The following is a 16,264-nucleotide window of genomic DNA, read 5'->3' as shown; positions in this document are numbered from 1 at the left end:
CCCGCCGCCAGGCCAAGAAGAAGCTTCTTCAAACCAGGAATGACCCTGACACATGTACATGCTAAGGAAGGGAGAGAGACTCTCCTTAAAGAAGGACCGTGAAGGTGTACACGTGTGTCCATTTACTCTACCCTGTACCTGAGTGCTTTTCCTGTTTGCTTGCTGTGACTGCCCTGGCAATTTAAAACAGCATTTGCAGTCACCCACAGAGAGCTTACTATGCGCCAGGCACATATATTAATCTCATTAGTGACAAAAGCTAGAAAACGTGAAGATTTAAAAAAACAGAAGCTTAACTCTCCCCTTCCTCTGCTTGCTTTTGCAATCATGAATTGCATTTATTTCCAGCTTCGAGTTAAGCTGTCAAGTTTTCTTTCCACATGAGAACACAAAGTGATTTGAAGAGCGCTATGAATTCTGGATTATAAGGGCCATGTATTCGGTGGTCACAGCTCCCACTTCCTGAGCTCCCAGTGTCTGCCCAGCGCTTGCTCCCTGCTTTGTGTGGCATAATCACGACGACAGCCTTAGGAAGTTTCTCTCATCGTCCCCATTTTAGTGGTTGCACATCCCGCAAGTGGTGAAGATGGACTCAAGCCTGGGCTCTGCAACTCCAGGACCAACCCACCTCACCCACTGTCCAGACCGCTTCCCTATACACTTTCTGGGAAACGGGACGATTCACAGGTCCGTCAAGTGTTGTGCCCAAGGACACTCTATCAACAGAATGGTATTAACCCAAGAGTAGCTGTTCACTGAGATTCCTATTTACTCTCTTTACTGCCGAATTGGACACATGATTTAGAATACAGTCATTACAATTCCAGATTCCATTAAATTAGGTCTGGCGCTTATAATCTGGTAAACAAGAGTAAGATTCAGCTTGACTCAAGGAAATGGTCCCGCAGAAAGGCAGCTCTAGGGAGTGGCCTTAGGTGGCCAGTGAACCTGGCAGCCAGTCATTGTCAGAAGGGGAACCCAGAGGCCACCTACTATAACTGGTCTTGGAAGTCCCTGAATGTTTTAAAGCTTTATAGCGACTAGTGGCATTCTTTTACCTTGGATGTACATTTATTTCAAAAAAGCTTATTTGGAAGGTATTCTAGAAAGTAACACTGTTCAAAGCTAGGCGTTTTGGGGACGTCTCTGGTGGTCCAGTGATTAAGACTTCACCTTCCAGTGCAGGGGGTGTGGGTTTGATCCCTGTTCGGGGAGCTAAGATCCCACATGCCCCGTGGCCAAAAGACCACAACACAAAACAGAAGCCATATTGTAACAAATTCAATGAAAGACTTTAAGAATGGTCCACATCCAAAAAAAAAATCTTAAAAATAGCTAGATGTTTTTAAGGGTTTAATTGAGCTGAGTATCCAAGGTGAGCATTTGGTTAAACTTAACATTTTTCCAAGCTCCTATTACAGAGGCCACGTGCTGTGGAGGAGAACTCCTTGTTCTAGTGGGCTGGCACCAGTTAAGGTTTTGTCGGCGGAGGATTCTGGCCTTGCCTCTGGAGGCCCTTTGGCGCACCTAAAGATCATGGAAGGGCTCTCAAGTCAGGCGTGTGTCCTTCGGTTCCCTCATTTCTCACAAGAGAACTTCAGCCTCATGCCCAGCCAGGCCGGCTGTTAGTGCCTGAGGGCCACACACAGGCCATTGTTAGGGGTTCACCCACAAATAGCCCCAAACCAGGAACTACCCAAAGCTCAGCTGAACTGTGTTAACTCAACTGGAGGATGGTGTTACAAAAATGTTAAAACCTACCCCAGCCTGAAGCCAGACGGACAGATGGCTGTTTACCTGGCCATCACACCCTGTAGAGTCGCTTTTATTGAATTGGACCATCACCTAGATTGAAAAATGCAGCGAGAAGCAGTTCTATGAAGCTCACTGTATCTAATGTAAGTATTACCAAAGGCACTCATTTTGTCAAGCAGTGTACTATTTATCTGGCATATATATGGTCAAATGCTAAAAATTAAAGATGCAAGGCAGGAAAAAATATTTTCTGAACATATATAGCTGAGAAGTTACTCAGGACAGGAAGACATTTACAGATATAGTAATCATGACACGTAATGTCAACAAGACGCATATCCTGGTGTGGGTCCTGGAGCAGATCCTGCGTCACCTTGGGTGAACATAGTTCACTTGGGGAGTGATCCCAGGGAGGACAAGTGAAGAAAAGGAGAAAGTGACCCAAAGGTGTGCAGTCAGCGGCGGGGCTCAGCTCCCCCGGGAGCCTTGAGAAGCAAAGTGGATGCTGTATCAGTCAGGGTTCTCCAGAGAAACAGAACCAGTAGGATACGTATAAAGACATTTATTACAAAGGAATTGGCTCACGTGATTACAGAAGCTGGCAAGTCGAATCTGCAGATGGACCTGCAGGCTGGAGACATGCGGGAAGCTGACGTTCCAGCTTGAAGACATCTGTTGGAGAATCTTCCCTCACCTGGAGGAGGACTGGTGGTTTTGTTCTCTTCCGGCCTTCAACTGATTGGGTGAGGCCCACCGATACCGGGGATGGCAATCTGCTTTACGCAGTCTACCAATTCAAATGCTAATCCCACCCAGCTGTGGTGCCAGGGGTGTGTTAACAAGCTGGCTACCGCTGGCGGCATGTGGGTCCCTCTGGGGCCCTGTATTAGACTCCTGCCATGACCATAACAAAGCACCACAAACCTGGGGGCTCACAACGACAGAAATGGATTCTCTCACAGTCTGGAGGCTGGAAGTCTGAGATCAAGGTGTGGGCAGGGTGGGTTCCTTCTGAGGCCGTGAGGGAGGTCCTGCTCCAGGCCTCTCCCAGCTCCTGGTGGTGGCTGGCCATCCCTGACCTTCCTTCTTGGCTTCTCTGCCTCTGTCTTCACATGGCATTCTCTCTTTTTCTGTGTCAGTGTCCAAATTTCCCTCATTTTATAAGGATACCAGTCACCAGATTAGGGCCCATTCTCATCTTAAGTTGATTACATCAGCAAAGATCCTATTTCCAAATAAGATCACATCCAGAGGTACTGGGAGTTAGGACTTGATCACATCTTTTGGGAGAGAAAATTCAACCCACAATAGTACCCTTTGAGAAACCAGGACCATGCCTGCCCCAGACATATCCCACCAGAGGAAGGGGAGGCCGAGCTTCCTATCACGTGACATCAAAGCAAGTACGAAATCTCAGACTCTCTCTTTACATGATGCTCGGATCCATGGGAGATTCTGGTGGTGTCATCCCGATCCGTCCATGATGAATCTTCCTGTCACTGTCATTCGTTTCAGTAGCTGTCAATAATTCCCTCCCAGATTCCCTACTTCACTTGGAATTGCAATGGCTTGACATCCGTCCAATACTTATCAGCTGGAATTCTGTAAAGAGGCCCTGTTATTATACAGGTAGTTCCGCAGGACAGAGAAGATAAACGCTTATTTTCTGCGTTTACCAGTTTTCAGTGTCATGGGTTGGTGCTGTAGCATGCTGCCAAGGAGACCGATGATTTTTTTAAGTTTCATTATGAATTATGGACTTGAAAAACATATGTGATGCATTTCTGCTTATTTCCCTCTTCCTAGTTTCTCTTTTTTGTACTTGTTGGGAGATGCTTCTCCGTGAGTCTCTCACATTTCTGAATATCTGAGCAGAAGTAGCGATAGCTTTTGTTCTATCTTTTTAAGAGTGTTTTAGACCAAGCACCAAGCCCTTTGAAGATAGAGATATGGTCCCCTCCTGGGCAGAGGACAAATCTGCTTGCTGACCAGTAGATTAAAAGTAAGGTCTCCTCTGGGATGAAGTTCAGGCAGGTTCACTTGCAGTCCCTATAAGATTGGGGTTTGCTAAGCTGGGGTTCCTCCGCTGTGACACAAGCCCACCATGTGTGTGGCACCCACCTGAGCCCAGCCTGCATTGCCTTGGACTTGGGAGCAGGGCGCCCTGGTGAGAACCTGAGGCCTATGCTGTCTGCCCTGCCAAGTCACGTATCCTTTGTCTCTGACCCGGGAGTCTTGTGTCTTCTGCCAGCGCCACGAAACTCTGGCTTAACTGTGTTAGCTTTTGAGTAGGTTAAAAATCCCATATCCGTTCTAGTTCTTTATGGTGCTTTTACTCATTTCCCAAGATTAGTTATCAATTACCCCCTTTTTTTTTTCTGAATATGGCTTTCACTGTGTCCCATGAGTTTTATTAGAAAGTACTTTCTTTTTCATTGCTCCCAAGAGGATTTGCAATTTCCCTTTTGAGTTCCTCTGAGCAAATCTTTTCTAGGAATATGGTTCTTAATTACCAAGAAATTGGGAGTTTGTTGGCCATTGACTGTGATTAGTCAACTGAGCCTATGAATCTCTGCTTTTCAAAATTTGCTAAGATTTTAAATGTCCCATGAACTTAAAAGGATGCATATGCTCTGTTCAAGAGATTATATACTTATATGTATTATGTAAGGTTTTTGTGCCTTTTTAAAAAGAACTTTTTATTCCAAAATAATTTTAGACCCACAATAGGTTGCAAAAATAGTACAGAAGGCTCCCAGGTAGCTTCACCCAGCTTCCTTCAAAGATAATATCTCACACAACCAGAGAACAGTTCAAAGCAAGGGAGTTGACATTGGTATAAGACTATCAGCTAACCTACAGACATTATTGGATTTCACCAGGTTTTATATGTACTTTTTGTATGTACTTCTATCAACTCCACCGCGTGTGTAGGTGGTCTCCTCACCACCACAATCGGGCTGCAGAACTGATCCGTCACTGCAGCAAAAGTCCCTGCTGCTGTCCCTTTGGAGTCACACCCTCCCCGGCTGAACTCTTGAGTCTTGTTCCCCCTTTCCTATGAAATACATCTAATTGTCAAAGACATAAATGTTAAGATCAAGTTTTCCCTAAATCTCAAATCACGCATTTGAGATGTTCAAAGCACAGGTTAATTGAAAACTTTTATCTTTTTTTTTTACAAATTATGCCTTAAATCAATTCATAATGTTCATCTTTCTCTTGATTATTTCTTTTATCCTTATTTTCCCTGGATCTGATAATATTTTTCCATTCCTGTTTTCTTTTTACTTGGACTTACCTGATGACTCTTTACCTATATCCTCATTTTCAACCTGTCTTTATCACTTTAAGTTAGATTGTGTAAAGAGCATAAATGGGTTTATTTTTTGTGCCTCATTGACAGTGTCTGGTTTTTTAAATAAGAAAATAAGTCCATTCATGTTTAGTGTACTGACTGATAGACTTTATTTTGTCCCTGTTATTTTAAATAAATTATTTTTTACTTTACATTGCTGTTTTCTATTGATATTTTCCTCTTCTATGTGTTTACCGGTGTGTTCAAATGGCTCTTCATTCCATTTTTTGTCCATTGTTTTCAAATTAAAAATTGCATCATAGTTTTCCATTTAACAAATGGTTATCTTTCCTATCTTGGCTTGTAGTCAGACTCGTATACCCTTACTTTTTACAGTGAGATGCCATGACACACTATTTCCCCACCAACATGCTCTGTTTTCTACCTGCTCACCACCCACCTCATAAGATGAGACTTGGGGGACTTCCCTGGTGGTCCAGCAGTTAAGACTGTGTGCTCCCAGTGCAGGGGGCCTGGTTCGATCCCTGGTTGGGGAACTAGATCCCGAATGCCACAACTGAGGATCCTGCATACTGCAGTGAAGATTCTGCGTGCCACAACTAAGACCTAGTGCAGCCAGATAGATAGATTTTTTTTTTAAAGATGAGACTCGGAGAATGCTCGTGCCACCTCCTCTTCATCTGCCTCAACCCCGCGCTTTCAGAGAGACCACTGGAGAGCTTTGCCTGCTCCCCTCTCTTTACCCCAAATGCCCATACTTTGCCATCAGCTTAGCTGTCTATTGTAGGACGCACCTTCCTTTCCAGGAGTCGTTATTGAGCACTTGTACTACGCACATGGGCATGTGTGCGTGTTGTCTGTATGCCACTGCTCGTCACCACTTTTTTCCCTCCCTGCATGCATCCTAAGGTTTGTGTGCTGCTGGTGTCCTGTCTCAGATACATCTACCTCTAACGGGGCACAGGTGATAGACTAGTTTATTTCACCCATGCGTGTAAAAATACCTCTATCCCCCAACGGTGAATGGTATCTTGGCTGGGAAGAGAACTACTAGGATGAGTCCCCTTTTCATCCTAGTATCTGGAGGGAATACTAGGGTGGAAGTATTCCATCCAGGTGCTCTTCCATTGTCACGCAGCTTCTAGTGTTGCAGAGAGGGAGTCTGCTAGTCTGATCCTTTTATTCTCTGTAGGTAACTTTTTCTTTTGGTCTAGAAACTTGTAGGATTTTCCTCTTTATTGTTAGAGATTAGGATTTTCATCAGAATATGATCAAGATGTGTGTGTGTGTGTGTGTACTCCTCATGTGTGTGTGTACTCCCCATGTGTGTACTTCCCATGTGTGTGTGTACTCCCCGTGTGTGTGTGTGTACTCCCTGTGTGTGTATCTGTGTGTGTGTGTACTCCCCATGTGTGTGTATCTGTGTGTGTGTGTACTCCCCGTGTGTGTGTGTGTACTCCCCATGTGTGTGTACTTCCCATGTGTGTGTGTACTCCCCGTGTGTGTGTGTACTCCCCGCATGTGTGTGTGTACTCCCCGTGTGTGTGTGTGTACTCCCCGTGTGTGTGTGTACTCCCCGTGTGTGTGTGTACTTCCCGTGTGTGTGTGCATACTCCCCGTGTGTGTACTCCCCGTGTGTGTGTGTGTACTCCCCGTGTGTGTGTGTGTACTTCCCGTGTGTGTGTGTATACTCCCCGTGTGTGTACTCCCAGTGTGTGTGTGTGTGTACTCCCCGTGTGTGTGTGTGCTCCCCGTGTGTGTGTGTGTACTTCCCGTGTGTGTGTACTCCCCGTGTGTTTGTGTGTGCTCCCCGTGTGTGTGTGTGTACTCCCCGTGTGTGTGTGTGTGTACTCCCCGTGTGTGTGTACTCCGTGTGTGTATCTGTGTGTGTGTGTACTCCCCATGTGTGTGTATCTGTGTGTGTGTGTACTCCCCATGTGTGTGTGTGTACTCCCCGTGTGTGTACTTCCCATGTGTATGTGTATACTCCCCGTGTGTGTGTGTGTGTACTCCCCGTGTGTGTGTACTTCCCGTGTGTGTGTGTGTACTCCCCATGTGTGTGTGTGTGTGTACTCCCTGTGTGTGTGTACCCCCCGTGTGTGTGTACTCCCTGTGTGTGTGTACTCCCTGTGTGTGTGTGTTTGTGTGTACTCCCTGTGTGTGTGTACTCCCCGTGTGTGTGTGTCTGTGTCTGTGTCTGTGTGTGTGTGTGTCCACGCACATGTATTTATCCTCATTCTTGCCTGGCCCTTGATGGCCTTTTCAGACTCCTGACTCCCATCTCTCTGCAGCTTAGGGAAATCTTCTTAAATCACTTATATTTAATACCTTTCCTTCATCTCCTCTTTTTTTTTTTAAAAACATCCTGGAGCCTCTCTTCTTTTCCTGTTAACCCTTCTTTATGTATTTTCAACGTTGCTTTTTTCCCCTCGTGATTTCTATTCTATATTTTCCTCTGTGCCTTGAGGTATGTCTTCCAGTTTATATTCTAGTCCAACAATGTGCGTGTCCTTCTCCTCCGATTCAGCAATTAAATTTTTCTTTTAGATTCAGGAAGTCATTTTTGTGTTGTACTTGAAACTCCTTAAGCCTGTTTTTGTCTCATGTTTATAATTTTAGGAAAGAAAGTATATTTTGAGAGGAAACATACTCCCCTTCACAATAAGGGGATCTATGGTGGCTAAAATGATTGTTCCATGATTTTGTGGCCCAAGCAGAGAGCTAAAGGGAGATTCAGGAGGTTCCTGGGGATTGGCAGCCCTCTCTTCTCATTTCACAGCCACTCTCAGTACTTCCGCCCTGTTCAGACGCTTCACTCTGATTCTGCATTCCCTTCTTTCTGGAACGTGCGTGTCGTACTAACTCAGATTTGCAGTCTGTTTGTCACGCTGGGCTCTTGCCTGTCCTCTGGACGGTGTCCTGCTCACCTCCCCCGCTTTGCTGTCTCCTCTCTCCTCCACTGGTCCCTTCCGGTCCTCCACTAACACATCCTCGGTTCTCCCCACCCTCTCGCCCCTCACCCCCACCGCACTCCCAGCCTTTAGGGATCCCTCCAGCACCCCGTCCTCCCCTCCCCTCACTGTCCTGTGATCTCCTTCCCTGCGCCAATCCCTCAACCCCTGTCACCCTGCACTGAGTGAGTCTCTGTCACTGGTTCATGGAAACAAAGCACAGTTTATGTTGGGCACAGAGTTAACTCTCTGGCTGGTCTCAGAACCTCATCGGGGCTGAAACGCTTCCACACCTTTCTTATCTCCAGGAGGAGAATGAATCCGAGGTGCTCAGGCAGGCTTTTCACACTGGCTCTGTAAGGTCTTGGGGTTAAGAAGCCGTTTGAGATCTGATGCGAAACTAAGAAACCCTCCTCAGAGGCAGGGAATGTCAGAGGGCTGTGGGATTCCCTGGAGTGTGTCCACGGGCCTCAGGTCAAGACCTCGCTGGCTCGAGAGCAAATGTGAGCAGAAGACACACACGCCCCACACCTTCTGTGGCGGAGCCAACCTACTTAAACAACAGCAGCAGGCAGTAAGATTAAACTCTTCCAATCATTTTTGTTTGTGTAAATTGTAATGAGGTTGTGATAGACAAGGATTTTAGAAAACAGAATGTTTTACAAATCTGTTTCTTCCCTCATGTGAAGTTACTTTGGGGATACCAGTGAGTATCGTTCTCAGTTCCCCCGCCTGGATATTATGTAAAAATATAAAATATATACAAAACACCAGAGACAGGAGTAGGTCTGGGTGCCAGGGCCCTGTGAATCTGCTATCAGCCTGAAATAAACAGTGACCCTAAAAGTAGGCGGCGCTTTGATTTTTATTTTAAAATACCCATTGATTTTTTTTTACCTATATTTCCCACAAAATCTAAAACTATTTTTCTGTTGGAGAAGTACTTTTTGAAACAGAACAGAAGCAGATGCCAACAAGTAAAGTTTGGTGGCGTAATTACCTGCTGTCATATTTTATACGAGGGCAACGAAATCCATCTTACGTGGACATTTTTTGCTTTATAAATGGTTTCATCCGTTTGGATGTAAAGTCTACTTCCAAGAGGAAACGTTTTTAATTGCCCCATTTTCTGTCCTTTTGACTTATTGCAGAAAAAAGCACCTCAAATGAATCATGGGTTTGATTAGTTGGAGCCCAATTTTTAGAAGCCACAGATTACTGAAGATTGAAAATGGAGAAGTCCCTTAGGGAACAGGGCCTTGAGTGCTTATCCAGTTACTAAATTTCATTAAGATGCTGCCTGGACAGTGAGCAAATCAGCCTGGTGTGGAAAAGCCTCCATCCCCACAGAGCAATTTCTGATGGAGAAGGTCCTCTTAGCTCAAGGAAACCGAGCAGAGAGGAAGGTGATGAAGTAAAATGTGGATTCACAGCAGAGTTGAGAAAATACGGCTGGAATTACGAGTCCAGTAGAACAGGAATCAACCACGAGGATCAAGAATGGGGCTTCCCTGGTGGCGCAGTGGTTGAGAGTCCGCCTGCCGATGCAGGGGACACGGGTTCGTGCCCCGGTCCGGGAAGATCCCACATGCCGCTGAGCAGCTAGGCCCGTGAGCCATGGCCGCTGAGCCTGTGCGTCCGGAGCCTGTGCTCCGCAACGGGAGAGGCCACAGCAGTGAGAGGCCCGCGTACCACAAAAAAGAAAAAAAAAGGAATGGTGGCGGGGCAGATGGAGAGGCCCAGAGCACAGGCTGGCAGGGATGTTGCAGGGACACGAGGGTGTGGGTACCAGGTGGCCTCACTGGAAGGTGGAGATGGCCTCCGAGTACAGGGTGAGGGTAAGGACACACGTCCAGTGAGGGGAACGTAACACACACACACGCGCTTTCATAGCGGCAGCGCCTATCAATGCAGGAAGCAGGAAAATGTTCACATCATCGGGAAAGAGCTCGGCAAACAACATCAGTGAGAGGAAATGTGAAGAGTGGGGACTAGGTGTGTGTGAAATGAAGCCAGACTGTGGCCCCGTGACTGCTGACCAGTGGGGCAGGGCAGCAGGGACCGCCCCCGAGGAGCTGGGACGCTGTACATGAGCGTGAATCATTCCCAAGGTCGGGAGACAGCCCGGGTGTTGCCACCGTGCGATGGTGCCTGGGGACACGCGGGTACAGAGCGGAACTGCCCGATTCCCTAGGAAGGGATCCTCCATGCCCCGGGGCCGCTGCACGTGCGGTGCACTGCGGTCGGCTGGCCCAGCAGGGCTGGCAGGTGGGACGTGGCGCTCGCTGCCCCCGCCACCCCTGCGCCAGGCGTGGGCTGCTGCCCATCTTCAGTTGTGCCCGCACCCCCAGCTGTCCGGGCACCACCGCGCTGCGCAGACCCCGGCTAGAGGGCTGAGCCCCTGGGCCGCCCACCGCAGCCCCGCGTCCCTCCCCCGGAGGGGAGGCCCACGCCCCCCTCACAGCCCCCCCGCCCCTTCCCCTCAGCACCCCCGCGCCTCGGCCATCCTCCCACACCTGCTGCTCAGCAGCCTGTCCCGTCGGCTCATTCTGTCCGTTCGGACAGCCTGTGTGGCTTCATCCTCCTGCGGCGCCCGGGCTGACACAGGATCCTGGAGAGAGAGACATCCAGTCCGAGTCAGGCCTGGCGTGGTGTAGACGCAAGGAGCTGAGGACGGTTTCACAGGAGCTAAGGAGCAGGGCTGTGTGGGGCGGGACGAGAGCCCACTGGAAACGTCGTCAAGCAAAGGGAAGAAACAAAAGAGCAGCTGTACTGCTGCAGAGAAACGCCTGGTAGGGATCCCACATTCTAAAGTAAGGTGCTGGGGGCGCCCGGAGCCAGGGTCCTGCCAGCCCCCCTCATCCCGGCTGAAAAGGGGAGGCCGGGAATCGGGGGTGGGGTCGGAGAGCGCTGGGGAGCCTCCTCTGGAAGGAGGGGCCGAGGCTCTGCCCGAAGGCAAGAGAGGGCACCTGGGGCCACTCAGAGCTTCATGCACTCCCCGGGTTGGGGGGTGCAGCGACAGGCACCCAAGCTGACTCATCTGAGTGCTGAGACCGGCGCTGGACCAGGACCCTGTGTCCAGACTTGGTGCCTCGGAGAGGCTCCCCTCTGAAGCAGACCTCTGGAGAGGTGAGGTGACAGCAAAAGTGGGGTCTCGGCGGGAGGAGGGGGTCCTTCTGAGGCTCAGGAACAGGCCAGGTGCACGCCAGGGACCTGTAGGCAGGAGGTTCCCTCGGGGCCATCTCGAAGGACCCACCCGGGCCCTTCCGTTGGCAGGAGACACCAATCCCCCTGCAAGCGGGTGGCAGGGGAGGGGAGGGGATCCAGGTGGGAACCTGCTAGAAGCACAGCGCCCCTGCCCCTCCGCATCCTGGGTCACGGTTGGGACCAGGCTGGGGGAGGAGAGCGGCTTCTAGCTGAATGAGAAGAGGAAGCCTTCATAGTAGAGCGGACTGGGAATTTTTTATGCCCCAAAAATGTGATTCTTTGTTAACACCTGACAAGGACCAGAAAAGCGACGCCCTCTGCCCCAGATCTCCTGCAGCGTGTTTCTGGGCTGCCCGCAAAGAGAGGGCAGACGGAGCGGCTTACAGGGGCCGGAGAGGAGGAATAAAAGCGCTTTCCTTTTTCATCCTGCTGAAGCCAACTTATTAATAAACTGCAGACACTCTTCCGTGAACGAGAACGTTCTGACAACATGGGGTGGTCGGCACGAAGCTGGAACATGGGCGCATGAGCAGGAAGCTGTCCTGGGCTCGGGACCAGAGGGGGTGGGTGTGGCCAGGGACAGGGGACCGAGGGGGCACTGGGCACAACGGTCGTGCTCCCAAGAGGGGACTCCTGTGCAGCGAGGAGACCTGAGGGCTGGTCCCCACGCGCCACGCGCCACCGTCTAGCTTAGCGAACAAGCTGGCGTTCCGAGTGTGCGCCTGGCAGGTGTGGCCAGCTGGAGCCACCCTTTCTGCCCACGGCCAAGGTCCGGTTTCTGGTCCTGGAAGTTTGGGTCCACACTCCAGACAGTGTTTCTGCAGGTAAGTAACCACGTGCTGGCAAGACGGCTCTGCCCCGCCCTGGGCTAAAAACAAGCCCCGTCCTCTCGTTTCTCCTGCGAAGAGTTCAACACCGGCCTGAGGTGGGGGCGACTGGGACCCCACGGTGGGCTTGCAGCCAGTGGTGGCGAGGGGCGCACGCCCTGGGCCTGGCCTCTCTCGGCTCTTTGTCATTAACCAGGGGTAGCACGCCTGTCCTGGGCACCACGGAACCTGTCCATCCACACTCTTCACCTCGAGGGCAGGGTGGCTGGTGGGTATGAGGGTGTCGGGGAAAGAGGCCGGGGCGCATGTTTCAACACAGACCCAGGAGCAAGAGGACCTGTTTTCAGTCATAGCAGCACCTTACCTTACTCCATACGAGGCAGTGACTGCAGCTTCTGAACAAGCTGATAGGATGGGTAAACGTATTGGATTGACCTACTGGTCAGCGCAGTGACTTTTCTGTTATGTAGAAGAAAACTCAAGCTTTGTGGCGAGTCTTCATAATGAGGACATGCCAAAGCTAAGATGTGTGCACCCATTTTTACATAAGGAATTTATTAGTAACCCGGATGTCCAAAACCCAGACTCACGGCATAAGACTTGAAATTGATTCTCATTGGCACAGCAAATTATTCTCCATGTGCCTATATATCTTACAACTTAATAGTTTTTAATATTCTGTCCTGAAGCTAAGGTTTACTGTTACAGAATAACAGATGCGTCCAACACAGGTGCACTTAAAGCCGTCCTGAGGCCGGGAGACTCTCGGGTCAGCTACTCGAGAAAAGGTGGAGCACTGGTATCCAGACAACGGCTGGTGGCTGAAGTGTTTGGTACTGGCCCTGTCACACCCCAAAACCCAGCCACCAAACCAGGTATAAGCTGGGGTTCAGAGCAGTGGTTTTCATATACTTTTACTCATGAAAAATTATTATAGCCTTGCAAATTTTTAATTTGATTTCTAAAAGTTTATTTGTAAGTTAAAATTGTTGCAAAGGGTGTAATGTTCAGTGTGTCCTAAGCACTGGCTTAAAAATAAAATCAGGTCACTCCTTTAATGGTATTCAGTAGAATACCATTAGGGCTTTGGAGCCCTAAAAAGAAAATAAAAGAGAGAGAGAGAGAGACACTAAATGCCTGGATACGATATACCCAAAACTAAGGGAAACAGGCAGATCGTACAACAAAGAGAAATGTGTGTTGCTGTTGCTCTTTGTCTAACGTCATACACTTTTAATCTGAATGTAACATACTTGTATATTAGAAAGACTTTTACTAGTCACTCGAGGAGACTTCTCTGCATACAAGATAAGATATAAATAGAAATACATATTATTAAATGTGATCAAAAGCAGTAGGTGTCAAAAATATTTATTCTAGATTGGATCATTATAATTTTTTTAGTTCACAACTGATGAAAACAATGCAGCATACCAATTTTTATAACTGAGTATTAAGTATAAAAGATACTTGTGGAAATGATGGAGATGGTTGGGGCCATTTTACTTTTTGATTAATTTACGTATCCGTGTAGAAATAGTTCCTATCGCCAGCCTGAGACAAAGGTCATTTTTGTTAAAGGTTTCTCCCTTGCTGTGGAAATGTGACCTTGGGTTAACTTCCTAGCTGTGCTCCCCTGAAAGCTTTATCCAGGTGTCACCTGTGTCACCAGGTAACATCGCTTACGATGGAAATCACTGCCCTGCCTCTGGACTGGGGGCCCCAGTGTGGTAACACCTAACTGGGCATGTCGGCGCCCTGTGTATTACAAGACCTAAAATTCCACGTGCTGCCTTGATGCCTCTGAGCCTCACGGGGCCCCAAAGGTCTGACCGTGAGCTGCCCTGTCCTCGCCAGCCGTGCCCCCTGCGCCCCACCCAGCAGGGAAGGCCCCCCTCTCGGCTAGTTCCCCCACCAGCTGGAGCAGCTGCACCCCCCGGTCCTCAACCTCCCTGCCCGCCCGTGGGATTATTCAAACAAGTCAGTCGCATTCCCCTCGGGAACCAGGGGTCGCCAGCCTCTTGTTACTGCGCGGTCTGCCTCTCTCAGCCCCCGGGTTCGTTCTGCTCCCTCGTGAAGCCCCCATGGGGCCCTGCCAGCTGTGTGCTCTCCCCCCACTCCCACCCCCGCCGCTGCTGGGAGCATCGCTGACTCGTGAGCCGCGGCCCAGGGTTTAGGGCAGGTGTCTTCTCCTCACCAACAAGGTGACCCGGGGGTGATCAGAATGCCCTGGAAACTACCCCTAAGCTGTACAGGGACAGCAGTGCCTATGCAGGATCTGCGTCGCTCTACGCCCCGCCTGCCTCGGTCTTCTTTCCTCGCACTTGAACTGAGCCTGGTGGGGTGGGGCGGGGCAGAGGACAGTCCCCAGACGGCTGCGTGGGCCACTGCGAGGACGCCTCCCGAGGGAAAGTGCCGGACTCTGCTCTTGGCACCGGTGTCGATGCGTTCCTGCCCGCGTCCTCTGCGCGAGGCCCCGGGTACCCTCACGAGTCTAAATATCTGTGGAGCCCAAGACCCCCTAGTGGGCATCGCAAGCACTAATTTTATCCGTGTAAGGACTGAAGAACCTTGTTCTCAAAAAGAAACAGCAATGAGTTATATGCAAAGATAATGTATGTTAAACGGACAAATTACATGAAAGACTAAAACTAACAAAACTCATTCAAGAAATCATCTGAATAGCCTTATATCAAATAAATTGAATTTATAATTAAAAGCCTTCAAACAAAGAAAAGAAAGGCCCTGGGAACACAATTAGGATTCTTTTGTTTTTTAATTTATTTATTTTATTTTTTTTTATTTTTGGCTGCGTTGGGTCTTTGTTGCTGTGCACAGGCTTTCTCTAGTTGCAGCGAGCGGGAGCTACTCTTCGTTGCGGTGCGTGGGCTTCTCATTGCGGTGGCTTCTCTTGTTGCAGAGCACAGGGTCTAGGCATGTGGGCTTCAGTAGTTGTGGCACGTGGGCTTCAGTAATTGTGGCTCGCAGGCTCTAGAACGCAGGCTCAGTCAGTAGTTGTGGTGCACGGGCTTAGCTGCTCCACAGCATGTGGGATCTTCCCAGACCAGGGCTCAAACCCGTGTCCCCTGCACTGGCAGGTGGATTCTTAACCACTGTGCCACCAGGGAAGCCCCAAAATTAGGATACTTAACACGGGAATGTGAAATGGTGCAGCCACTGTGGCAAACAGTATGGTGGTGCCTCAAAAAATTAAACAGAATTACCATAGCAATTCTACTTCTGAGGGTACGTATCCAAAAGAGTTTAAAGATGGAACTCAGACAGATACTTGTCCACCCATGTTCATGGCAGCACTATTCACAACAGCCAAAAGACGGAGAAAACCCAAGTGTCCATCAACAGATGAATGAATAAACAAAATGTAATCCATCTACACAGTGGCATATTATTCAGCCTTAAAAAGGAAGGAGATTCTGACACACACACTACAACACGGGTGAACCCAGAAGACATTATGCTGAGTGAAATAAGCCAGACAGAAAAGGACCAATACTGTCTGATTCCACTAATATAAGGTCCCTAGAGGAGTCACATTCATGGAGAAGAAAGTAGATGGTGCGGGCCAGCTGGGGGAGAGGAAGGCGGAGGTGATGTGTAATGGGGACAGAGGTTAAGTCTGGGAAGATGAAAAAGTTCTGGAGATGATGCTGGTGACGGTTACACAACAATGTGAATGTACTTAGTGCCATTGAACTATACACCTAAAATGGTTAAAATGGTAAATTTTATGTTGTGTACATTTTACTACAATAAAAAAAAAAAGACTTCATTATGGACTTCCCTGGTGGCGCAGCGGTTAAGAATCCACCAGCCAATGCAGGGGACACGGGTTCGAGCCCTAGTCCGGGAAGATCCCACATGCCGCGGAGCAACTAAGCCCGTGTGCCACAACTACTGACTGAGCCTGCGTTCTAGAGCCTGCGAGCCACAACTACTGAAGCCTGTGAGCCTAGAGCCTGTGCTCTGGAACAAAGAGAAGCCACAGCAATGAGAAGCCCGCGCAGCGAAACGAAGAGTAGCCCCCGCTCGCCGCAACTAGAGAAAGCCCGTGCACAGCAACAAAGACCCAACACAGCCATAAATAAATTAATTAATTAATTTTAAAAAAAAAAGACTTCATTACAACTAACTTTTTAAACACAGGGAAAAAACCCTTATTTTGGTTCCAAAAAGCAGGTTTTATG

The sequence above is a fragment of the Mesoplodon mirus genome (assembly GCF_964341445.2).
Source record: "Mesoplodon mirus genome assembly, chromosome: 17".
Lineage (NCBI taxonomy): Eukaryota > Metazoa > Chordata > Mammalia > Artiodactyla > Ziphiidae > Mesoplodon > Mesoplodon mirus.
The sequence above is the reverse complement of the archived record's forward strand: the minus strand, read 5'-3'. Positions refer to the sequence as shown.